Source organism: Pseudorca crassidens, chromosome 1, assembly GCF_039906515.1.
Source record: "Pseudorca crassidens isolate mPseCra1 chromosome 1, mPseCra1.hap1, whole genome shotgun sequence".
NCBI classification, from domain to species: Eukaryota; Metazoa; Chordata; class Mammalia; order Artiodactyla; family Delphinidae; genus Pseudorca; species Pseudorca crassidens.
The window spans coordinates 43955914-43982257 of record NC_090296.1 but is presented as its reverse complement, the minus strand read 5'-3'; the positions used below and the strand labels follow the sequence as shown (position 1 = coordinate 43982257).

General features: G+C 40.6%; 1 long non-coding RNA gene across 1 annotated transcript in view; it reads left to right on the top strand.

The window, feature by feature from the left end:
- Positions 1 to 23064, top strand: part of LOC137226462 (uncharacterized) — a 143151-nt gene extending 120087 nt beyond the window's left edge. The window contains exon 4 of the long non-coding RNA XR_010944368.1: positions 22942 to 23064. This is a non-coding gene — a long non-coding RNA (uncharacterized lncRNA). The remainder of the gene's footprint in view (positions 1 to 22941) is intronic.
- Positions 23065 to 26344: the final 3280 nt, after the last annotated feature.

The window sequence follows — 26344 nt, the reverse complement described above, 5'->3', positions numbered from 1 at the left end:
CTCCTCACCTCCCTTCCCTGTAGTGGTGGAGGGGCAGTGCTTCTCCCTCACTTTTGGTGGATGGGCAACATGGGGGTCACTCGGGGCACCTGGCATGTGTCTACTGGGGTCGGGGTTTCATAAGCACCGCAGCCTGAGTCTCCCCAAGAGAAGTTCAAAGGTGGTATTCTGTGGCTGGAGATGTCCCCGAGGGACAGCACAGTATAAAGAGCAGCCCTGGAAGCAAGTAACCCTTCTTCCAATGGTTGGGCAAAACAATGTGTGCTGGGGACCAGCGAGGGAGCTGTGGTCTTAAAAGATTTCCTGCCCAAGATGGCTGCCAAGAGGGGCAACTTAACCCCAAAAGAGGGGGGGAACAGGAAACTCACAACTGAGGGTTGGAAGCATCGTAATCAGCCAGTTTGTGTGGGAGAGGCAATTTCTTAGAACTCTTTGAATTGCTTGATATACATTAACTCTTGTTAATTGTCATCAGAAGCCTATGAACTCAGTGCTTTGTCCATTTTACAGATAAGGAAATTCAGGCACACATGTAGGTGAATTACCAGCCCAAGTTCATACAGGTGTTGAAGCTGGAATGTAAACTGAGGACATCTACCTCCAAAGACAGGATCTTAATCTTACTGGTTCTATTAAGTCATTTTATTTAATCCTCAAACACCCCTATTATTGTCTTATGGTTATATTCAGACAGGTCAATATGATATGAGGTGAAAAATTCTCAGAAACCATCGATACTGTCATAGAGAACAAAAAAATTTTCCTTTTCTTGATCTTGAACCACCACACACCAAGGAAGGAGATGTGATATATATGTTTACTTCGAGTAACAGAATAATTCAGGCCATACTCCCCACCCCCACTTCCCAAAGGCTCTGGAGATCATTTGACAAATAGCAGAAATAATGGAAGACAGAACAATGCCAAGTATGCTCTCGAAATATTGAACCTTATGTTCAGTCTCTGGCTATAAACTTCTGATATCCAGTCACAGGTAGTGTGTAGGTAGTAAGAAGTGAAGAGACAAGAAATAAAGAAATTCTGACTTTAACTGGTATGATAAAAATTTTAATTTATAAAAAGGTCTGCAATCTTATGGATATTATATAGAAACACATGCAAATATATGAAGATATAAAATGAGATCCTCGGGAGGAAGGTTCCAGCCAGGACTACTGTACTAAAAGTGAGCTTGGTCTTCCAAGCTAATTGATGAAGGTGCTAAAAGTCACCTCTAAAAGGAATTATCACCATTAGACGATACCATTTTTCATATTCAAAATCACTGCTTTTATAGAATTTAATACAGAGCATTATTACCAACATTTCCTGAGGAGACTAAGGAATGAAGCCAGCTGGTCTGGTGCTTTACAGAGTCAAGTGGGACTAACGCAAGAGTCAGACTTTCCGGTACAAGAAAGGCTACTGAAAAGAAAGGCAGGTGTGTTACTCCTGCCTGCCCCAAACCACTTCTTCATGATAAGTGCCTATGATTTTCCCACGAGGGACCACCTCCATTTCACTACAGGTCTACATGGTTTAGGTGAAGCTGGACACCCCTCCCCATGTCCCTGAGTCAAGAACAGAGCTGGACACAAGATTCAGTTCTGACCAGTCAGTCTGTCTATTCTATAACTCAGCCACACAAGACTCAAGCCATTGAGGGTTAGCCCTTGGACTCCTCCTGCCACCTTATGGGAAAGACACTCTTCAACTGCTGAGATTGCTTAAGTAGGTAAAGTTGAACCAGGAGTTGTTGAGGTCATCTTTGCCACAAAGGAAAATGGAGAGAGGGGCATCACTGTTTTGGCACTTGTATCAGGCCTCACCTGAAACCAATACCTCCCCTGGCCTTTTCAGTTTCATGACCCAATAAATTTTGTTTTGTTTTTGTTCTTCTCTGAACCCAGTTTGAGTTAGGGATCTGTCACTTGTAAATGAAGGGGTCAGGACCATTTCAATAGCCCTAAGCAAGGCCTAATCAGCTATTGCCAGCACTTAAAAAATAATTTGAAAAAAACAACCTCATTAGCTACATTGAAGATTAAGCCAATTACACACAGCTTGACCTGACAGGAGATAATGAGAGAGGCCCCTGAATCACCACGCTGCCTATTTCCTGCCCCAAATGCATCCTGCCCTCAGTAATGACACAACCTGTCCCATTTCTCATTTTTCTTTTGTGAAACCATTTTATCATCCTCTTTAAACTCTGTATACAAACGTACAAGACAGGAGATTCATTGAGAAATCCCCATCTCCCCACCCCTACGTTACTACAGTATCTTCTGTTTGAGATTAGTTTGTATCTATAAAACGTTATGTTTATATCTATAAATGTTATGTTATGTTATGATTGTGTTCGGCTTACTGTTCACCAAAACACAAGTCAAAGAAGAGAATCTTCTGATATGCACTGTAAATGTTCCAGATGGATCCGTGTGTTCCCAACATCTTGACTTCATGGTGTTCCCAACATCTTGGCAACTCAAATTTCATGAATTCCACTGAGTGAACAGGGGAAAGAGAAATAAATCCATCTCTGCCCATCTAAACCCTAATCACAAAAAGTACTAAGCCAAAAATTTAGAAAAGCCTCCAGGGACCTCCCTGGTGGTCCAGTGGGTAAGACTCCACGCTCCCAATGCAGGGGGTCCGGGTTCGATCCCTGGTCGGGGAAGTAAGTTCCCGCATGCATGCCACAACTAAGAGTTCGAGTGCCACAACTAAGATGTCTACACACCACAACGAAGGTCCCGAGTGCTGCAACTAAGACCTGGTGCAGCCTAAGTAATTAATAAAATAAAATAAATATTAAAAATAAAATAAAAATTAAAAAGCCTCCAGAACTTAGAAAGGGATAAGAAATATCAGAAAGTTTCAAGCCAAGAAAACACACGAACACCTGGGGTTTGAACCAACTGCAGACTTATCTGTAAAGCATTTTCCACCTCTTAAATTGTGACTCACAGTAACACTTTTGCTTTGTTTGGGTACTAGTCTCTCTCACGCCACAAATTACAGTAACACCTTCTTCTGAAATGTGCCAAATACTATGTCAGAACATTAAAAGGATATTTTATTTGCTCCTTATTCAGCGAGATGTTTTCCCTATTTTACGAATGGAAAACTTGAGACCCAGAGAAGTAAAGTAAAACAACTAAGATGATACAGTGAGTAGAATCACACAAAGCACTGCTATGTCATTTTGGATAACATATTTCCCATAAGTTTGGTTCACATAGACTATCTCTATCAAAATAGTACCTAGTAAAGATAAATATTTTTATGTTCAGTCCTTAAAAAGAACCACTTGAGACTCAAAAGAAATCAGGCGAAGTTATACAAATGATATTAACATAAAAATGGAACTCACGTAGACTTACTGAAGGCAGACAACTGATATACTGTGAATATACTGTGAATTTATGAAGTGATAGAAAATAGAAGTTTACATATGCTGTGAATTAACTAGTTAATGAGTTATTCATTAGGATATAATATAATGACTTTCTGGTCTTCTAAAAAATCATTTTTTCTTGCTGGAAGGCATTATCACACAAGTGAAAATCAATACAGTGTTATAAAGAAACAGATGTCTCATAAACAAATATTAACTAGGCTTAGAAGAGAAACAAAGGTAGTTAGTTGTACAATGTAATCTTCTCTCTGTTCAATATTGGAAGCACTGTTGCATCTTAATTACTGTATTTACTCAGAGGAAAGATAATATAGATAAGCTGAGTTTAAAAACAGATGATATTTAAAATAAGGTGGTGATAAACAACCCTGTCTCTCAGTTTCACTGAAAATCTTACTGAAGTCAACAGAGACAGCCCCAGAATCAGATGCTATAGGGACCTGAACATCCAGGGGAACCTAATCTCTCTGGGCCTCAGTTTCCTCATTTATAAGGTGAGCATTTTGGACAGGGTGACCCAAGATAGCAAAAACAACCATAAAACAAAAACACCCTGCAGAATGACAAAGGACAAAATGTAATTTCTAGCTGAAGATTTGTAATTAGGCAGTTATAACCATGACCTATTTCAAGAAAACTCACTACAAACTCACAAAATGGATAAGCTAGGAATCATGAGAAAGTGATTCATTGCACGGTTCTTTTAAGTGTCAATATGTGGTACAATTAAAACACGATTTATAAAAAAGAAAAGAGTCACCTACAAAATTTTAAGACTATAGTTATTACATAACGTGAGATACTACATATTAATATGCAACAATTTATGAACCTCTTTGGATGTTATGAAGGGCATGGAAATCTTTATAAAGATAAACAGCACTCTCCTGTCTAGATTAACTGAGGAAAAGTACAGTCTTAAAAGAGGTGGGTGTAAGTAACTTCTAGGCTTATGAGCCTCTGTTTTACTAAAATATCATTTAGGAATGAGTAAAGATTTTCTTATTTGGATATGACATTGGGAACTACACAATCAATTCTAATCTACAAACGCAAATAAACATTATGTTAATACAAACTTGCAGACTCCATTTCTGGAGGGTCTGCATACCCAGAATACTTGACCTTAGAGCTTCATTAGAGTTTAATTGCCTTACTTCATTTTATTAGCTTATTCACAGTTGCCCATTAATAAATGAAATAGCAATGAGGTCACTTTTTAAGGTAAAATGGGGGGGGGGTGATTTTTAAACTTATCGCGATAAACTCCTAATTAACCTTGGTTGCAATCACCATTTCTTTCTTTCTAGCAATGGCTCAACTCCTGCCATTGCTGATAAATGTGTAGGCATCAACAACCCGGTACTCGTGAAAATGACACCCCACCTTCAGAGATGGCTTCACATAAACAACAAATTAACTCATGCTCAGCTGATAATTTCATTTTTCCAGAAGATTACAGTTGTTTGAAATAGGAAAGATCATCCTAGTAATGCTGATTACCATATTTCATAAGATGTAGATTTGTCTAATATTATCTCTACTTAGAATGTCCCAAACATCCCAAATACATTCCTACCCTTGGACATCCACATCTCAACAAAGAACGGCACTGTCCAACCAGTTAACATTCTTCTCCCTCACCCCCTGCATCAAATTCATTAGCAAGTTCTGTTGATTCTGCCAAAAATGTACCTCACATACATCCATTTCCCTCTATTTCTATACCCATCACCCTAATTCACACATCCAACATCTCGAGGCTTGGCTGCCACAGTAATCTGTCTCTCTGCTTCCAGCCCTTCTTCCTTTCTATGCTGCATTCTCCACACAGCAGCCAGTGTGGTCTTTTAAAACTGTGGGTCAGATTATGCCACTCCCTGCTTAAGTCCTTTCAGTGGCCTCCCTGCTCTTAAACCCAGACTCTTTTCTTTGGCTTTCAAACTCCTTCATTATGGTCACCAGAGGGGAAGGGTGGGAAAAGAGATAGGGAGTTTAGGATTGACATGTACACACTGGTATATTTAAAATCGATAACTGGAGAGACCTTCAAGATGGCAGAGGAGTAAGACGTGGAGATCACCTTCCTCCCCACAAATACATCAGAAATACATCTACATGTGGAACAACTCCTACAGAACACCTACTGAATGCCAGCAGAAGACCTCAGACCTCCCAAAGGCAAGAAACTCCCCACGTACCTGGGTAGGGCAAAAGAAAAAAGAAAAACCTGAGACAAAAGAATACGGACAGGACCTGCACCGCTGGGAGAGGGCAGTGAAGGAGGAAAAGTTTCCACACACTAGGAATCCCCTTCACTGGTGAAGGCAGGGTGGGGGGAGGCTTCGGAGCCACAGAGGAGAGCACAGCAACAGGGGTGCACAGGGCAAAGTGGAGAGATTCCCGCACGGAGGACTGGTGCCGACCAGCACTCACCAGCCCGAGAGGCTTGTCTGCTCACCCGCCGGGGCATTCAGAGCGCCGCCTAAAGGAGCTCCAGACACGGGCACGAGCCGCGGCTATCAGCGTGGACCCCAGAGACAGGCATGAGACGCTAAGGCTGCTGCTGCTGCCGCCACCAAGAAGCCTGTGTGAGGGCACAGGTCACTATCCACACCTCCCCCGTCCTGGGAGCCTGTGCAGCCCGCCACTGCCAGGGTCCCGGGATCCAGGGACAACTCCCCCGGGAGAACGCACGGCGCACCTCAGGCGGGTGCAATGTCCCGCCGGCCTCTGCCACCGCAGGCTCGCCCCGCATCCGTACCCCTCCCTCTCCCCGGCCTGAGTGAGCCAGAGCCCCCAAATCGGCTGCTCCTTTAACCCCGTCCTGTCTGAGCAAAGAATAGACACCTTCAGGCAATCTACACACAGAGGCAAGTCCAAATCTAAAGCTGAGCCCCAGGAGCTGTGTGAACGAAGAAGAGAAAGGGAAATCTCTCTCAGCAGCCTCAGGAGCACTGGATTAAATCTCCACAATCAACCTGATGTACCCTGCATCTCTGGAATACCTGAATAGGCAAAGAATCATCCCAAAATTGAGGCAGTGGACTTTGGGAGCAACTGTAGACTTGGGGTTTGCTTTCGGCATCTAATTTGTTTTTGGTTTTATGTTTACCTTTGTTTAGTATTTAGAGTTTATTATCACTGGTAGATTTGTTTATTGATTTGGTTATTCTCTTCCTCTTTTTTTTAATATATAGATATATATATATTTTTTCTTTTTATCTTTTTGTTTGTATGTGTATGCTTCTTTGTGGGATTTTCTCTATATAGCTTTGCTTTTACCATTTGTCCTAGGGGTCTGTTTTATTTTTTTTTAGTATACTTTTTAGTGCTGGTTATCATTAGTGGATTTGTCTTTTGGTTTGGTTGCTCTCCTCTTTCTTTTTCTTTTTTTTATTACTTTTTAATTATTTTTTATTTTTAATAATTTTTTATTTTTGCTTTTAATAACTTTCTTTTCCTTCCTCCTTTCCTCCTTCCTTCATTCCTTCCTTGCTTCCTTCCTTCCTTCCTTTTCTTCTGAGCCATGTGGCTAAAAGGGTCTTGGTGCTCCAGCCAGGTGTCTGTCAGACCTGTGCCTCTGAGATGAGAGAGCCAAGTTCAGGACATTGGTCCAACAGAAACCTCCCGGCTCCACCTAATATCGAACGGCGAAAGCTCTCCCAGAGATCTCCATCTCAATGCTAAGACCCAGCTCCACTCAATGACCAGAAAGCTACAGTGCTGGACACCGTATGCCAAACAACTAGCAAGACAGGAACACAATCCCACCCCTTAGCAGAGAGGCTGCTTAAAATCATAATAAGGTCACAGACAGCCCCAAACACACCACCAGGCACAGTCCTGCCCACCAGAAAGACAAGATCCAGCCTCATCCACCAGAACACAGGCACCAGTCCTGTCCACCAGGAAGCCTACACAATCCACTGAACCAACCTTAACCACTGGGGCAGACACCAAAAACAACGGGAACTACGAACCTGCAGCCTGCAAAAAGGAGATCCCAAACACAGTAAGTTAAGCAAAATGAGAAGGCAGAGAAACACACAGCAGATGAAGAAGCAAAGTAAAAATCCACCAGACACAACAAATGAAGAGGAAATAGGCAGTCTACCTGAAAAAGAATTCAGAATAATGATAGTAAAGATGACCCAAAATCTTGGAAATAGAATGGAGAAAATATAAGAAACATTTAACAAGGACCTAGAAGAACTAAAGAGCAAACAAAAAATGATGAACAACACAATAAATGAAATAAAAAATTCTCTAGAAGGAATCAATAACAGAATAACTGAGGCAGAAGAACAGATAAGTGACCTAGAAGATAAAATAGTGGAAATAACTACCACAGAGCGGAATAAAGAAAAAAGAATGAAAAGAATTGAGGACAGTCTCAGAGACTTCTGGGACAACATTAAATGCACCAACATTCGAATTATAAGCATCCCAGAGGAAGAGAAAAGGAAAGGACCAAGAAGATATTTTAAAAGATTGTAGTTGAAAACTTCGCTAAGATAGGAAAGGAAATCATCAATCAAGTCCAGGAAGCACAGAGAGTCCCATACAGGATAAATCCAAGGAGAAACACACCAAGACACATATTAATCAAACTATCAAACATTAAATACAAAGAAAAAATATTAAAAGCAGCTAGGTGGAAACAACAAATAACATACTAGGGAATCCCCATAAGGTTAACAGCTGACCTTTCAGCAGAAACTATGCAAGCCAGAAGAGAGTAGCAGGACATACTTAGGTGATGAAAGGGAAAAACCTACAACCAGGATTACTCTACCCACCAAGGATCTCATTCAGATTTGAAGGAGAAATTAAAGTCTTTACAGACAAGCAAAAGCTAAGAGAATTCAGACCCACCAAACCAGCTTTGCAATAAATGCTAAAGGAACTTCTCTAGGCAGGAAAAACAAGAGAAAGAAAAGACTTACAATAACAAACCCAAAATAATTAAGAAAATGGTAATAAGAACATACATATAATAACTACCTTGAATGTAAATGGATTAAATGCTCCCACGAAAATACATAGACTGGCTGAATGGATACAAAAACAAGACCCATATATATGCTGTCTACAAGAGACCCACTTCAGACCTAGGGACACATACAGACTGAAAGTGAGGGGATGGAAAAAGATATTCCATGCAAATGAAAATCAAAGGAAAGCTGGAGTAGCAATTCTCATATCAGACAAAATAGACTTTAAAATAAAGACTATTACAAGAGACAAAGGACACTACATAATGATCAACAGATCAATCCAAAAAAGAAGATATAGCAATTATAAATATTTATGCACCCAACAAAGGAGTACCTCAATACATAAGGCAAGTGCTAACAGCCATAAAAGGGGAAAGCAACAGTAACACAATCATAGAAGGGGACTTTAACACCCCACTTTCACCAATGGACAGACCATCCAAAATGAAAATAAATAAGGAAACACAAGCTTTAAATCATACATTAAACAATATGGACTTAATTGATATTCATAGGACATTCCATGCAGAAACAACAGAATACACTTTCTTCTCAAGTGCTCACAGAACATTCTCTAGGATAGATCATATTTTGGGTCACAAAACAAGCCTTGGTAATTTGAAGACAACTGAAATTGTATCAAGTATCTTTTCCGACCACAATGCTATGAGACTAGATATCAATTACAGGAAAAAAATCTGTAAAAAATGCAAACACATGGAGACTAAACAATACACTACTAAATAACCAAGAGATGACTGAAGAAATCAAAGAGGAAATAAAAAGTACCTAGAAACAAATGACAATGAAAACACGACTACCCAAAACCTATGGGATGCAGCAAAAGCAGTTTTAAGAGGGAAGTTTATACCAATACAGAGGGAACTTACCTCAACATAAAAAAGCCATATATGACAAACCCAAAGCCAACATTGTTCTCAGTGGTGAACAACTAAAACCATTTCCTCTAAGATCAGGAAGAGGACAAGGTTGTGCACTCTCACCACTCTTATTCAACATAGTTGTGGAAGTTTTAGCCACAGCAATCAGAGAAGAAAAAGAAATAAAAGCAATCCAAATTGGAAAGGAAGAAATAAAGATGTCACTGTTTGCAGATGACACGATACTATACATAGAGAATCCTAAAGATTCTACCAGAAAACTACTAGAGCTAGTCTATGAATTTGGTAAAGTAGCAGGATATAAAATTAATGCACAGGAAACTCTTGCATTCCTATACACTAATGATGAAAAATCTGAAAGAGAAATTAAGGAAACATTCCCATTTACCATTGCAACAAAAAGAATAAAATACCTAAGAATAAATCTACCAAAGGAGACAAAAGACTTGTATGCAGAAAACTATAAGACACTGTTGAAAGAAATTAAAGATGATACAAATAGATGGAGAGATATACCATGTTCTTTGATTGGAAGAATCAACATTGTGAAAATGACTCTACTACCCAAAGCAATCTACAGATTCAATGCAATCCCTGTCAAGCTACCAATAGCATTTTTCACAGAACTAGAACAAAAAATTTCACAATTTGTATGAAACACAAAAGACCCCGAATAGCCAAAGCAATCTTGGGAAAGAAAAACAGAGCAGGAGGAATTTGCCTCCCAGACTTTGGACTATACCACAAAGCTACAGTAATCAAGACAGTATAGTACTGGCACAAAAATAGAAATATAGATCAATGGAACAGGATAGAAAGCCCAGAGAAACCCATGCACCTATGGTCACCTTATCTTTAATGAAGAATGCAAGAATATACAATGGAGAAAAGAAAGCCTCTTCAATAAGTGGTGCTGGGAAAACTGTACAGATACATGTAAAAGAATGAAATTAGAACACTCCCTAACACCATACACAAAAATAAACTCAAAATGGATTAAAGACCTAAATGTAAGGCCAGACACTATCAAACTCTTAGAGGAAAACACAGGCAGAACACACTATGACATAAATCACGGCAAGATCCTTTTTGACCCACCCTCTAGAAAAATGGAAATAAAAACAAAAGAAATGGGACCTAATGAAACTTAAAAGCTTTTGCACAGCAAAGGAAACCATAAACAAGACCAAAAGACAACCTTCAGAATGGGAGAAAATATTTGCAAATGAAGCAACTGACAAAGAATTAATCTCCTAAGTTTCCAAGCAGCTCATGCAGCTCAGTATCAAGAAAACAAACAACCCAATCCAAAAATAGGCAGAAGATCTAAACAGACATTTCTCCAAAGAAGATATAGAGATTGCCAACAAACACATAAAAGAATGCTCAACATCACTAATAATTAGAGAAATGCAAATCACCTCACACCAGTCAGAATGGCCATCATCAAAAATTCTACAAACAATAAATGCTGGAGAGGGTGTGGAGAAAAAGGAACCCTCTTGCACTGTTGATGGGAATGTAAATTGTTACCTCCACTATGGAGAACAGTATGGAGGTTCCTTAAAAAACTAAAAATAAAACTACCATACAACCCAGCAATCCTACTACTGGGCATATACCCTGAGAAAACTATAATTCAAAAAGAGCCATGGACCATAGTGTTCATTGCAGCTGTATTTACAATAGTCAGGACATGGAAGCAACCTAAGTGTCCATCATCAGATGAATGGATAAAGAAGATGTGGCACATATATACAATGGAATATTAATCAGCCTTAAAAAGAAATGAAATTGAGTTATTTGTAGTGAGCTGGATGGACCTATAGTCTGTCATAGAGAGTGAAGGAAGTCAGAAAGAGAAAAGCAAATACCATATGCTAACACATATATATGGAATCTAAAAAAAAAGGTCATGAAGAACTCAGGGGCAGGATGGGAATAAAGATGCAGACCTAGTACAGATGGACTTGAAGACACGGGGAGGGGGAGGCTAAGCTGGGACAAAGTGAGAGAGTGGCATGGACTTATATGCACTACCAAGTGTAAAATTGATAGCTAGTGGGAAGCAGCCGCATAGCTTGGTGCTTTGTGACCACCTAGAGTGGTTGGATAGGGAGGGTGGGAGGGAGGGAGATGCAAGAGGAAAGAGATATGGGGATATATGTATATGTATAGCTGATTCAATTTGTTATAAAGGAGAAACCAACATATCATTGTAAAGCAATTATTCTCCAAGAAAGATGTTTAAAAAATAAAATAATATAAAATATACCTGGTTAAGCAATAATGAAAAAAAGAAGCAAGAAAGAGCACTTCAGTGTACTGGGAACAGTCAGATATCACTAGGGAAAAAATTCACGTGGGAGACTATTTCAAAGAGAGGACCCAGAGAAACCAAGGATATTTCCCCTGCTGATGAACTGAGTGAGTGGGGACGAACAGGGCCTCGGTATCGCTCACTTTGCACCTGAGGTTAATGTGGAGGGAATCGCTGGTGGGCAGGAGGGGTGACCCCCTAGGACCACTGCCCAAGCTGTTAGCTCAGTGTCCAACCTTGTAGTGAGAGCAGTTCAGCTCTGGGACTTTGATTTACTTCCCATCACCTCAGGTTTAGATACCAAATAAAATGGCTGGAGTCTTTGTTGAGACCAATGGCAGACTCTGGGAGAGCTCACACCAAGGAGTACTTCCCAGAACTTCTGCGGCCAGTGTCCTTGTCCCCACGGTGAGCCACAGCCACCACCTGCCTCTGCAGGAGACCCTCCAACACTAGCAGTTCTGGAGACTAGGAAGTCCAAGATTAAAGTGCCAACCAGATCTTTGGGGGAAGATGGCGGAAGAATAAGACGCGGAGATCACCTTCCTCCCCACAGATACACCAGAAATACATCTACACGTGGAACAACTCCTACAGAACACCTACTGGAGGCTGGCAGAAGAACTCAGACCTCCCAAAAGTCAAGAAACTCCCCCACGTACCTGGAGGGGATTAAGAGCGCTGATTAAAGGAGCTCCAGAAATGGGCGCGAGCCGCAGCTAACAGCGCGGACCCCAGAGACGGGCATGAGATGCTAAGGCTGCTGCTGCCACCACCAAGAAGCCTGTGTGCGAGCACAGGTTTCCCAGAAGGGACCACACCTCCCTTCTGGGAGCCTGTGCAGCCCGCCACGGCCAGGGTCCCGGGATCCAGGGACAACTCCCATGGGAGAACGCACGGCACACCTCAGGCTGGTGCAACGTCCCGCTGGCCTCTGCCGCTGCAGGCTCGCCCCGCATCTGCACCCCCCCCCCCCCCGGCCTGAGTGAGCCAGAGTCCCCGAAGCAGCTGCTCCTTTAACCCCGTCTTGTCTGAGCGAGGAACAGATGCCCTCCAGAGACCTACACGCAGAGGCAGGGCCAATTCCAAAGCTGAGCCCTGGGAGCTGTGCAAAAAGAAGAGAAAGGGAAATCTCTCCCAGCAGCCTCAGTAGCAGCGGATTAAATCTCCACAATCAACTTGATGTACCCTGTAGCTGCGGAATACATGAATAGACAACGAATCATCCCAAATTGAGGAGGTGGATTTTGAGAGCAAGATTTATTATATTTTCCCCTTTTCCTATTTTTGTGAGTGTGTATGCGTATGCTTCTGTGTGAGATTTTGTCCGTATAGCTTTGCTTTCACCATTTGTCCTAGAGTTCTATCCGTCCTTTTTTTCTTAAAAATTTTTTTTCTTAATAATTATTTTTATTTTAATAACTTGATTTTATTTTATCTTACTTTATTGTATCTTCTTTCTTTCCTTCCTTCCTTCCTTCCTCCCTCCCTCCCTTTCTTCCTTTCTTTCTTCCTTCCTTTCTCTCTCTCTCTCTTTCTTTCTTTCTTTCTTTCTTCTTTTTCTCCCTTTTATTCTGAGCCGTGTGGATGAAAGGCTCTTGGTGCTCCAGTCAGGAGTCAGTGCTGTGCCTCTGAGGTGGGAGAGCCAACTTCAGGACACTGGTCCACAAGAGCCCGCCCAGCTCCATGTAATATCAAATGGCGAAAATCTTCCAGAGATCGCCATCTCAACACCAGCACCCAGCTTCACCCAACAACCAGCAAGCTACAGTGCTGGACATCCTATGCCAAAAAACTAGCAAGACAGGAACGTAACACCACCCATTAGCAGAGAGGCTGTCTAAAATCATAATAAGTCCACAGACACCCCAAAACACACCACCAGACATGGTCCTGCCCACCACACCAGAAAGACAAGATCCAGCCTCATCCACCAGAACACAGGCACTAGTCCCCTACACCAGGAAGCCTACACAACCCACTGAAACAACCTTAGCCACTGGGGGCAGACACCAAAAACAACGGGAACTACGAACCTGCAGCCTGCAAAAAGGAGACCCCAAACACAGTAAGGTAAGCAAAATGAAAAGACAGAAAAACACACAGCAGATGAAGGAGCAAGATAAAAACCCACCAGAACTAACAAATGAAGAGGAAATAGGCAGTCTACCTGCAAAAGAAATCAGAATAATGATAGTAAAGATGATCCAAGATCTTGGAAATAAAATAGACAAAATGCAAGAAACATTTAAAAAGGACCTAGAAGAACGAAACAGGAAACAAGCAATAATGAACAACACAATAAATGCACTGAAAAATACTCTAGATGGGATCAATAGCAGAATAACTGAGGCAGAAGAACGGATAAGTGACCTGGAAGATAAAATAGTGGAAATAACTACTGCAGAGAAGAATAAAGAAAAAAGAATGAAAAAAACTGAGGACAGTCTCAGAGACCTCTGGGACAACATTAAACGCACCAACATTCAAACTATAGGGGTTCCAAAAGATGAAGAGAAAAAGAAAGGGACTGAGAAAATATTTGAAGAGATTATAGTTGAAAACTTCCCTAATATGGGAAAGGAAATAGTTAATTAAGTCCAGGAAGCACAGAGAGTCCCACACAGGATAAATCCAAGGAGAAACATGCCAAGACACATATTAATCAAACTGTCAAATTTAAATACAAAGAAAACATATTAAAAGCAGCAAGGGAAAAACAACAAATAACATATGGGGGAATCCCCATAAGGTCAACAGCTGATCTTTCAGCAGAAACTCTGCAAGCCATAAGGGACTGGTAGGACATATTTAAAGTGATGAAGGAGAAAAACCTACAACCAAGATTATTCTACCCAGCAAGGATCTCATTCAGATTTGATGGAGAAATTAAAACCTTTACAGACAAGCAATAGCTGAGAGAGTTCAGCACCACCAAACCAGCTTTACGACAAACGCTAAAGGAACTTCTCTAGGCAAAAAACACAAAAGAAGGAAAAGACCTACAATAACAAACCCAAAAAAATTAAGAAAATGGGAATAAGAACATATATATCAATAATTACCTTAAATGTAAATGGATTAAATGCTCCCACCAAACGACACAGGCTGGCTGAATAGATACAAAAATAAGATCCATATATATGCTGTCTACAAGAGACCCACTTCAGACCTAGGGACACATACAGACTGAAAGTAAGAGGATGGAAAAAGATATTCAATGCAAATGGAAACCAAAATAACGCTGGAGTAGCAATTCTCATATCAGATAAAGTAAACCTTAAAATAAAGACTATTAGAACAGACAAAGAAGGACACTACATAATGATCAAGGGATTGCTCCAAGAAGAAGATATAACAATTGTAAATATTTATGCACCCAGCACAGGAGCAACTCAATACATAAGCAAATATGAACAGCCATAAAAGGGGAAATCGCAGTAACACATTCATAGTAGGGGACTTTAACACCCCATTTTCACCAATGGACAGATCATCCAAAATGAAAATAAATAAGGAAACACAAGCTTTAAATGATACATTAAACAAGATGGACTTAATTGATATTTATAGGACATTCCATCCAAAAACAACAGAATACACATTCTTCTCAAGTGCTCATGGAACATTCTCCAAGATAGATCATATCTTGGGTCACAAATCAAGCCTAGGTAAATTTAAGAAAATTGAAATTGTATCAAGTATCTTTTCTGACCACAATGCTATGAGACTAGATGTCAATTACAGGAAAAGATCTGTAAAAAATACAAACATATAGAGGCTAAACAATACACTACTTAATAACGAAGTGATCACTGATGAAATCAAAGAGGAAATCAAAAAATACCTAGAAACAAATGACAATGGAGACACGATGACCCAAAACCTATGGGATGCAGCAAAAGCAGTTCTAAGAGGGAAGTTTATAGCAATACAATCCTACCTTAAGAAACAGGAAACATTTCGAATAAACAGCCTAAACTTGCACCTAAAGCAATTAGAGAAAGAAGAACAAAAAACCCACAAACTTAGCAGAAGGAAAGCAATCATAAAGATCAGATCAGAAAAAATGAAAAAGAAATGAAGGAAACGAGAGCAGAGATCAATAAAACTAAAATCTGGTTCTTTGAGAAGATAAACAAAATTGATAAACCATTAGACAGACTCATCAAGAAAAACAGGGAGAAGACTCAAATCAATAGAATTAGAAATGAAAAAGGAGAAGTAACAACTGACACTGCAGAAATACAAAAGATCATGAGAGATTACTACAAGCAACTCTATGCCAATAAAATGGACAACCTGGAAGAAATGGACAAATTCTTAGAAATGCACAACCTGCCAAGACTGAATCAGGAAGAAATAGAAAATATGAACAGACCAATCACAAGCACTGAAATTGAAACTGTGATTAAAAATCTTCCAACAAACAGAAGCCCAGGACCAGATGACTTCACAGGAGAATTCTCTCCAATATTTAGAGAAGAGCTAACATGTATCCTTCTCAAACCCTTCCAAAATACAGCAGAGGGAGGAACACTCCCAAATTCATTTTACGAGGCCACCATCACCCTGATACCAAAACCAGACAAGGATGTCACAAAGAAAGAAATCTACAGGCCATTATCACTGATGAACATAGATGCAAAAATCCTCAAGAAAATATTAGCAAACGGAATCCAACAGCACATTAAAAGGATCATACACCATGATCAAGTGGGTTTTATCCCAGGAATGCAAGGATTCTTCAATATACGCAAATCAATCAGTGTGATACACCATATTAACAAATTGAAGGAGAAAAACCATATGATCATCTCAATAGATACAGAGAAAGCTTTTGACAAAATTCAACACCCATTTATGATAAAAACCCTGCAGAAGGTAGGCACAGATGGAACTTTCCTCAATATAATAAAGGCCATATATGACAAACCCACAGCCAACATCGTCCTCAATGGTGAAAAACTGAAACCATTTCCAGTAAGATCAGGAACAAGACAAGGTTGCCCACTCTCACCACTCTTATTCAACATAGTTGTGGAAGTTTTAGCCACAACAATCAGAGAAGAAAAAGAAATAAAAGGAATCCAAATCGGAAAAGAAGAAGTAAAGCTGTCACTGTTTACAGATGACATGATATTATACATAAAGAATCCTAAAGATGCTACCAGAAAATTACTAGATCTAGTCAATGAATTTGGTAAAGTAGCAGGATACAAAATTAATGCACAGAAATCTATTCCATTCCTATACACTAATGATGAAAAATCTGAAAGTGAAATTAAGAAAACACTCCCATTTACCACTGCAACAAAAAGAATAAAATATCTAGGAATAAACTTACCTAAGGAGACAAAAGACCTGTATGCAGAAAATTATAAGACACTGATGAAAGAAATTAAAGATGATACAAATAGATGGAGAGATATACCATGTTCTTTGATTGGAAGAATCAACATTCTGAAAATGACTCTACTACCCAAAGCAATCTACAGTTTCAATGCAATCCCTATCAAACTACCACTGGTATTTTTCACAGAACTAGAACAAAAAATTTCACAGTTTGTATGGCAACACAAAAGATCCCGAATAGCCAAAGCAATCTTGAGAATGAAAAACGGAGCTGGAGGAATCAGGCTCCCTCACTTCAGACTATACTACAAAGCCACAGTAATCAAGACAGTATGGTACTGGCACAAATACAGAAAGGTAGATCAATGGAACAGGATAGAAACCCAGAGATAAACCCACGCACATATGGTCACCTTATCTTTGATAAAGGAGGCAAGAATATACAGTGGAGAAAAGACGCCCTCTTCAATAAGTGGTGCTGGGAAAACTGGACAGCTACATGTAAAAATATGAGATTAGATCACTCTCTAACACCATACACAAAAATAAGCTCAAAATGGATTAAGGACCTAAATGTAAAGCTAGAAACTATCGAACTCTTAGAGGAAAACATAGGCAGAACACTCTATGACATAAATCACAGCATGATCCTTTTTGACCCACCTTCTAGAGAAATGGAAATAAAAATAAACAAATGGGACCTAATGAAACTTAAAAGCTTTTGCACAGCAATGGAAACCACAAACAAGACGAAAAGACAACCCTCAGAATGGGAGAAAATATTTGCAAATGAAGCAACTGACAAAGGATTAATCTCCAAAATTTACAAGCAGCTCATGCAGCTCAATATCAAAAAGCAAACAACCCAATCCAAAAATGGGCAGAAGACCTAAATAGACATATCTCCAAAGAAGATATACAGACTGCCAGAAAACACATGAAAGAATGATCAATATCATTAATCATTAGAGAAATGGAAATCAAAACTACAATGAGATATCATCTCACACCAGTCAGAATGGCCATCATCAAAAAATCTAGAAACAATAAATGCTGGAGAGGTGTGGAGAAAAGGGAACACTCTTGCACTCTTGGTGGGAATGTGAATTGGTACAGCCACTATGGAGAACAGCATGGAGGTTCCTTATAAAACTACAAACAGAACTACCACATGACCCAGCAATCCCACTACTGGGCATATACCCTGAGAAAACCATAATTCAAAGAGTCATGTACCAAAATGTTCAATGCACCTCTATTTACAATAGCCAGGAGATGGAAACAACCTATGTGCCCATCATTGGATGAATGGATAAAGAAGATGTGGTACATATATACAATGGAATATTACTCAGCCATAAAAAGAAACGAAATTGAGATATTTGTTATGAGGTGGATGGACCTAGAGTCTGTCTTACAGAGTGAAATAAGTCAGAAAGAGAAAGACAAATACCGTATGCTAACACATATATATGGAATTTAAGGGAAAAAATGTCATGAAGAACCTAGGAGTAAGACACGAATAAAGACACAGACCTACTAGAGAATGGATTTGAGGATATGGGGAGGGGGAAGGGTAAGCTGTGACAAAGCGAGAGAGTGCCATGGACATATATACACTACCAAACGTAAAATAGATAGCTAGTTGGAAGCAGCTGCCTAGCACAGGGAAGTCAGCTCGGTGCTTTGTGACCGCCTGGAGGGGTGGGATAGGGAGGGTGGGAGGGAGGGAGACGCAAGAGGGAAGAGATATGGGAACATATGTATATGTATAACTGATTCACTTTGTTATAAAAGAGAAACTAACACACCATTGTAAGGCAATTATACTCCAATAAAGATGTAAAAACAATAAAAAAATTTTTTTAAATGGCTGGAAACCCAAATTTATTTAGCTTCCTTGTCGACTTCCTAATCAAGACCTTAGTTATATCCTGCAAATGTTGCTCTAAAGGAATACATGCCAGGGAGCAGATGATGTCTACTGCCACTGTATACAAGAGAGGTCCTGCCAGTGTGGCCATCTTATCAGGGCTGGGGCCACTCTTGGTTAGTGTATTCACTTGCTAGGGCTCCTGGAACAAAGCACTACAAACTGAGTGGCTTAAACAATAGGAATTTATTGTCTTACAGTTCTGAAGGCTAGCAGCCTGAGATTAAGAACCAGATCCTTCTGAGGGTTGTGACGAAGAAACTGTTCCATGCTTCTCCCCAACATTCTGGTGGTTTGCTAGCAATTTTTGGTATTCTTTGGCTTGTACATGTATCACCCTGATCTCTGCCTTCATCTTCACAGAGTGTTGTGTGTGTGTCTGTGTCCAAATTTCCCCTTTTTATAAGGACAACAGTCATAATGGATTAGGGGCCCACCCTACCCAATATGGCCTCATCTTAACTAATTACATCTGCAACAACCCTATTTCCAAATACAGCCACACTCTGAGGTCTTGGGGGTTAAGACTTCAACGCTGAATTCTTGGCAGATGTCACTCAAGCCATAAGAGGAAGTTGTAAAGCAGGGAAGGTTTCTGAGCTCCCAGCATTCTAGCTTATTTAAAGGTCTGATGTTGATACCAGAATGCCTCCAAACCAGAGGATGTTTTAAGATGCTGTCATGGCCCTTGATTCTGTACTCCAGGGTGGCCCCGACTACTAAATTAATGGAATTTAGAGCTAGCAGATTCTTGAGTGCATAACTTGAGTCATTCTGGAAATGTCTCTCTCCACTATCTGGAGTCACCCTGTCGATTCAGTGTATATTAGTGTGTATCAGAAAGGGTAAGCTGACACTGAACTGCCTCTCTATTCTTCCTTTAAAAAAATGATAAATAATCTCTAGAATTGTATGTGATTTAACAAATAGTTGAGTGCCTGCTCTCTTTGGGGAGGTGGGAAGCATTGTACCAAGAGCCATGGAGGAACACAAGATTGACAGGTATGTGTCCTCATCGAGCATATGGTAGGATAGACTGGAAAAATAGAGCAACAAGTCATTGGGATTTCTTATATCCAAGTGATCTAAGGACCTAACTTAGGGCTTCAATATCCAGAAGTGTTGTGAAACCTGCAGTGGTGAGGAGGTGTGAGGATTTAGGGCTGCAGCAGAGTGTGTGTGACATCACTCTAGGGGCTGCAATTCACAAAGGTTACCTATAAAGCTTGTTCCAAAACACAACCATACACTGTGGCTTCGTGCTTAATTCTCAGTCCTTATACCTCCTCATCCAAAGCTGTTACTGTAGATGAAATGTTTGTGTCCCCGCAAAGGGGACTTTGGGAGGTGATTAGGTCAGGAGGGTGGAGCCCACCTGAATGAAATTAGTGCCCTTATAGAAGAGATCCCAGAGAGCTCCCTTGCGCCTTCTACCATGTGAGGACACAGCAAGAATACAGCCCTCTATTTACTAGGATGTGAGCTCTCACCAGACACCAAATTTGCTGGTGCCTTGATATTGTTCTTCCCAGCCTCCAGAGCTGTGAGAAATACATTTCTGTTGTTTATAATCCACCAAGTCTACGGTATTCTTTTATAGCAGACTGAAAGGATAAGGGCAGCTGTATTCTTGACAGTGCCCACACCACAGGCTTCCATGACCTTTTCTTAGTTCTTGGTGCTAACACCTACAGACTCACCCTCTACATCAACAGTTATAACCTAATGCTTGAGTATCACAACCAGTTATTAAAAACATCACTCCTAATTTATCACCCATAACAAAATGCCAACATTGAAAAACGATCATTTTCATAGATTAGAATGGCTACTCTTTTAGTGTCATTCCTCCCACTCATTTATATCCTGATGCATGAGATCGCCTGATCCCATAATCCATGAAGAGCATCCCTGAGGAATAAAGGAAGAGGACATTGCTCCACATGGCTGCCGGGATCATTTTCCTAAGGCACAGGCCTGATCCTCTCACTCTTCTGTCCAAGCGTCTCCAAGAGCTTCCCTTGACTCCAGAATAAATGTTACACATCTTAGCACAGATTACTCCAGGCTCTGTTCCATCTCTTCCCTACGTGCATTCCCAACTTCATCTTCTTACTTTATCCCCCATTCACATCTTGTGTTCTAGTAAATTGAACTACTGATTTCATTTAAACTTTGCTTAAACTTTCTATTTCTGTGCCTTTATTTTTATTGTTCTGCTTGCTATTTCTTGCCCTCAGTAATATGTGCCAAATCCTATCTAATTCCGCCGTTAAGAATTTATCCTCCTCCCGTCCGTGCTTCTGTGACATTCTTAGAATAAATGACTTTGCACAGTGATTACATTCTATCATGACTCCATTTATTTGTGCATCTTGTCTCTGCTTATTAGATAGCATGATCCACAAGGCATATACATGCTGGTTTCCTCAATGCACCAAACACATAGACTTACACAGGGTAGGGGCTGAATCAGGGTTCAATTTTGACTAGACACCAAAGCTATCAATGAATTAGCACAAATGTAACCATCATCTGGGTCTCTGATTCAAGTGGCTTTTATCTGCTTTCCTTGATTTCCTCTCTGCCAAGTCTTTCCCACAGAAGTTAATTTCCAAGTGTGTCTTTTTCTATCTTTCAACTTTTCAAGGATTCTGGGGGAGGGAGGAAGGGGCATGAGATTCCCACCACGGCTTGATCTTGTTAGGATGTTGTCTCTGTTAGAATGTGTTGAGCACAACGGTCCAGCACTGATCCTTCTGATACATCAATGTAAGCTGTAAATCAGAACTGAGGGCCATTTCATGCTATGGGTCTATTTCTTCTATTCATGAACTTTCTATATTAACAACACATTGCCATTAGTATTTGTAGGGTTTGGGGGTGTGATGTAGTTTACCCTACCACCTCAGCCTAAGGATTGCTAGGAAGACTATCACAATATCACGCATGCATCATTTTCCCCCAAACACAGGATTTGCGCCGGCCCTTGCTTTTCTCCACTGTGTCACAGATAGCATTACCCAGGAGATTCTGTCCAGCTACAGAAAGTTCATGCTACCAGTTGGGGTTGCATAGTTCTTCTCCACATAGGTGGCAGCCCTCAGTCCGAAATCAGGCCCTGACTATGATTTAATTAGCATAATCATACTGGTGGATAATTCATTATTCTCGGAAATTTGAGGTTTTAAAACATGCTAAAATAATTAGCTAAAGGAACATAGGCTTAAGTGCCAAAAGAGAAAAGTTTCAGTTCTGCGTTTGCCACTAATTGAGTACATATAACACAGTGGTAGAGCTTGGGTAAGTTACTGTGTCACTTTGAGGACGTTACCTAACCCCTCTGAGCCTCAATTATTGAACCGATTCCTGGAGGTTTTTGAAGAATCAAATGGGAACACACATAAAGCATGTTAGTGGTGTGTGCCTGATGCATGGTAGATGCTCAATGAGAAAGAGATGCTATGATTATGAAAACTCAGGCAAGTTGTTTTTCTCCTTGGTGACTCCATCCTTCCCTCTTCAAAGTAGAGATCATAGTTGTCATTTAGTATCATCTGACAAGAGCGTGTTATTTCTTAATATCCATTAAATGCACTAAGCATCCCAGATGAAAGCCTCTCTATGCAAGGAGAAATTTATACTATTTTTCAGAGAAGCAGCTATGATTTAATACAAAATATTTGTTCTCCTAATACTTTATTAATAAAACTGATGCCAAACATGTAAGCTTCTAGATGTTCCAATTCATTATTTTAAGTGTCTCTTTATCAAATGGGAACATCTGTGTTGAAACAACTTTGATTCAGTACTTGTCACAGCGACCGTGGTATTTGTCAGGTCTACAATAAATTTCTTTGTATGTTTGCATATATTTGAGATGCTCAACAATTAATTAGAGAGGAAAGAAGCTCCTTTAGTAAAAATAAGTAGCAGGTAAAAAGGAGCCTTTATCTGTCAGGTTCCAAGGGGCTTCCTGATATTTTTTCTTTTTCTTTTTTACATTTAAGGGCACATCATTGATTCCTAGTTGGAACACCAATTCCTAAACTGAGATCAGTATAAAGCCAGATATGATTCTGGTTGCCAAGTTTCTTTGGGAAAATGCTAAGGATCGTGAAGCCTGACTCAGTGGGCAATGCTCTGTAGATGTGGATGTCACCTTTCCCTACCACCCCGACCCCAGATGCAAAGAAGACAGGCAAACAACTGCTAGAAAAGTGCTTAGCATATAACACTCAACATGTATTTCTAAAAAATAAATGATCTAACTTCTATGCACTGTTCCCCATTTGAATATTTTAGGTCTAGAAGCAGAACCTTCAAGCAGAAAGGAGTTAGGAGGACCCAGAGAGAAAGAAGAGGAGATGACGAGAGGGTCTGACGTTCCTCCTTAGGAAAGAGAGGAGATGGGACTGCTGGGCTCCTGGGCATCATCATGCAGGAAGCCAAGAGACAACGAAGAAGAATCTTGAGTCATAAGAATTCAGGGAGATTTCTTTGGCTGTCTACCTTCCCCAGGTGTGGGGCTGTTTCCCTGCAGTAGTTAGCAGGAAAATCCTTAAAATGCACAGGAACCTTGTGCCTGGCTTCCAGGACAGCAAAGGGGTGGGAAGCCTCTCCCTTTCCAGTTGGTCATGAGTAGAAAGGAATCCCAAGAGGCAAAGAGATTGGGGCAGTAACTAAAGGAAGGGAAAGGGGGAGGGAGAGTGGGAGAGAGATGGGTTGGGAGTTTGGGATTAGTAGATGCAAACCATTATATAGTGAATGGATAAACAAGAAGGTCCTACTGTATAGCACAGGGAACTGTATTCAATATCCTGTGATAAACCATAATGGAAAAGAATATGAAAAAAATGTACATATATATATGTGTGTGTGTGTGTGTGTGTGTGTGCGCGTATAACTGAATCACTTTGCTATACAGCAGAAATTAACACATTGTAAATCAACTATACTTCAATAAAATAAATTTTAAAATAAATAACTAAAATGCAATGATGAAGGCTTTTGAAAAATTCTAGAAGTTAAAAAAAAAAAAAAAGAAAAAGGAAGGGAAGCAGGCCAAGTCCCTGGAGCCTGCAGCAAGGGAAAAAAGAATATTGGCAGATAGCCTAAGCCAGGCAGCCTCCTTGGGGTCTCAGCTGTTGGAGTATGTAACTTCCTACATTGAGCTGCATCTGTACCACACAGAGACCTCAAAGGGAGCAGCAAGTATTAAATAACAACAGTGGCTGATATTTACATAGTGTTTCTTATGAGCCAGATACTGTTTATGGGCTAGGTACTACTAGTGTCCCCATTTTACAGGTGAGGAGACTGAGGCACAGAGGAGTTGTTAAGCATCTCCTTCAAGGTCTCACTTCTGGTAAATGGCAGAATCAGGATTTGATCCTAAGTGATGTAGTCCTGGAGCCTAGGCATTTAACCACCACATGAGTTCTTCCTCTGTGAATTAAAGAGCACTTAGCTGAGGGTGTGGACCTCAGCTTTAACATCGTTCACTTAAATGTGAGAAAAATAAACAACTCAGTGACAAATTACAATCAATGTCTTCACTTAATAAACGTCTCCCCTCAAAATAAGAGTAGAGTGTTTTAGGAAAATAATCATGAAAAAAATTACTTTCATGATGGAGCAGACCTACTATAAAAATTAAAAAGTGACTCCAAGAAGCCTGCTGGAGAAGCATGAAGTGGTGAGCTACTTAGCTGTAAGCAGAGTTGTAGGCAAATTAGTACCTACTGATTTGATCCCAAATCATCAAAATTCAGGTCCACCGGAAATATGGGGAGCTCTGCATCTCTACTCGGCTACACTAACAGGAAAATGCTCAGAAGGTGCTTGTTAGTTTGTGAGAGGTTACCAAATATGTTTGAGCATCCTAGAAAAATGGAGCTCAACTGGAGGAAACGGGCCTGGCCCAAAAGGGTAGATGAAACGCAATTTGCAAAGTCTTTTTGGCTGGTGAACCCTCGTAGGCCACTACCTTCAGGCATGCATGTGTGCACATATAACTGGCCCATGCTCTTGCAGTAGTGTGTAAACGAAACATCCAAAAGCAGTAACTGGAATAGATTCAAAAGCATCACAATCAGCAAAACGATTTTGGCTCTCGACCGCCTCCTGCTGGGTCTACATTCTCAGTTCACAGCTGTTCTGACAGCTGATGTGAAGCAATCCATCAGCAGCTACGTGGTCCACGGTGGTAACCAGCCTCCAAAATGGGGTCCAAGACAGGACCCCAATGGTCCCTGTCTGCTGGTGTTCACACCCTTGTGCAGTCCCTTCCCACTTTGAACTAGGCTTGGCCTCTATGACCAATAGAATACATCAGAACTGATGGCATGTCACTTTTGAGATTAGGGTACCAACGACACTGTCCTGATGGCTCGTTTTCCTTACCAGATCATCCACTCTGGGGGCAGCCAGCTGCCATATGTGAGCAGCCTTGAGAAGAGGCCCATGTAGCCAGAAACTGAAGCCTCCTGCCATCATGAGTAAATCTGAAAACAGATCGTCAAGCCCAATCAAGCCATCAAACATTTTGACTGCAACCTCATGAGAGACTCAGAGCCAGAACTGGCCGATTAAGCCATTCCCAGATTCCTGACTGTCAGAAACTGGGTGAAATAATAAATATTTGTTGTTGTAATCTGTGCATCGTGGGATAATTTGTTGTGCAGCAATAGAGAATTAATGCACCCACTTGGCCAACACATGCCAGTTTGTACTGCCAATTTTCTTCTGCACGGTAAATGGTCTCAGGCAATAGTTTTAGTGAAAATTAAATCAGGCAGACCAATCCTGTCACCAGGTAAATAATCGAAGAATACTGGAGCAGCCCTTTCAGCCTTCTCATTTTTGCAGATCCACGTCTACAGAAATGAAAGGACTCGTCCGTGGTCACCCAGTCACTGTCATGTCATTGCTCTTTCTGGCGCCTCAAATCCCTCAAGAGCCTCTGGGGCTCACAGCCAATCACTGGGACTACGGCTAGGGGGGCAGCAGTGAGCAGGAGGTGGGAAGAGCCTTTTTGTCCTTGATGGTCTTATTTCTGCCTGTTTTCCCAGGACAGTCTCCAGAAATCCAAGACAAAATAGTTTGAAGAACCAGGGACCAAACCAAGGTTAGGTTTTGTTTTCCTCTTTTCTGCTTGGCTAGGTAAATACTTCTAGAGCTCAGGTTCACCAGACAGAGAGCAGCCCCATAGCAGGGAGAGTGTATGTATTCTCATCTTCAGAGGTTTATTCCTATATATCCCTCATGCTTACCAGATCATGCTCTCAAGCTTTAGAATTTTCAGGATCTATTTTATTACAGTATTCTACCAGCCCAACCCAGGAAAGTCAGACATACAACCCAACATTATTGGTTTTTGGGTTCCACTCTCACCTTTCATGGACCTTTTAA